We start from the raw sequence: 1,475 nt of genomic DNA on the forward strand, positions 1-1,475 counted from the left end.
ATAATTTGGTGTCGAATAAATCTGTGTCGAATCGAGCGGTGTCGAATCGTACTGTGGTCAAACGGAACACGCCCGTAGTTGACCCATATTTTCGCTTACAGTTGTATCAGTGGTGGTGCTGCTGACTCAGCTTTCCTCGCTGCTTTGCTGCTACCGCTGCCTCGCTGTTACCGCCGCTTTGTCGCTACCGCTGCTTTGCTGCTACCGCTGCTTTGCTTGCGTTGGCTGCCTTTGCTGCTATTTCGGCTATCCTTTGCTGCTTCCTTGGTGCCCTTCCTGGCCTTTTTGTCACAGCTGCTTGTCTGCTTGCCGCTTCCGGAGTTTTCGGTAGTGGACTTCGAACTCTTTCTTCTATTGCCGTTTAGCCGCTTACTTATCTCCGCCTTGTGTCACTGCCCGTTGCTTAGCTTGCGTTAGGTCAGTGCTGTCGTGTAACTCGAGACTGTGAGTTCGCAGTCTTTCTTTCTTCGTTGACCTCGTCGTTTGTAAGACACCTTTTTAATGACTGCGTTTATTTTCGTTTGTTTCAAGAGCAAAGAATCCACGGAGTACCCTCCTCTGTTTAACTTTTTTATATTTTTTATAAATATAAAATTCTTTTTTTAAGAACCTTGCCATTCTTTCTGTTTTTTTCTCATCCAGCGTCCTTTTCCTCAATCCAACCGGAATCTTCTGTTAAGTTCCGTTTCTGACACACGGAAGGAGAGATCCCACCGCTGCCACTAAAATTTGTTGGATGTTGAGGAGAGATTGGTCGGTGTGAAGAATAAGTTCTATATTTGAACTTATTATAATAACTTTATTGCTCCTGTTCTTTTACCAAGCTCTTGACAACATTCTTTACACGGCTGTTTCTTACGGCGGTACACTTTCCGGCTTGTAAAGCCACACAGTGAGCTAGCAATCTTATCACAATCTCTGCCTTGCTTCAATCGCGCAATCGATTTATAGTAGATCGATCGCGCCGATTCAGCAGGCGCACCTGCTAGTTGCCGGTGCTGATGTCGACACATGCAAGCGTTGTCCTTTTGACAATGCAGCGATGTGTCGCACTTGTGGCAACCGGCAGATCTTCTAAAAACTGTCGGTGTCACGAGTAGGTAAGCTAAACGGGTTCTAATCAGGAAGCTCCGAGAGGGGTGCGGGGGCACCGCGCGAGAGGGGGAGCCGTGCGAGGGGGGATTATTATTGATTGATTATCGATTCTCGATTATTATTGATTCGATTATTGATTATTATTGGTTGATTATCTTGATTATCTATTATCGATTATTATTCAAACGATTATTATTGGTCGATTATTGATTAAAAGAAATTGTTATTGATTGTTGTGGTTCACGGGGCAAGAGGAAAAAGCGGGAAAGATCATTGGAAGAATATTCGTAATATTGAGAGCAGGATCTGAGGGCGGGCGTGTTCCGTTTGACCACAGTACGATTCGACACCGATCGATTCGACACCAAATTATTGGACAC

This window comes from Pseudomyrmex gracilis, unplaced genomic scaffold (genome assembly GCF_002006095.1).
Source record: "Pseudomyrmex gracilis isolate BER0280 unplaced genomic scaffold, ASM200609v1 scaffold_1937, whole genome shotgun sequence".
Lineage (NCBI taxonomy): Eukaryota > Metazoa > Arthropoda > Insecta > Hymenoptera > Formicidae > Pseudomyrmex > Pseudomyrmex gracilis.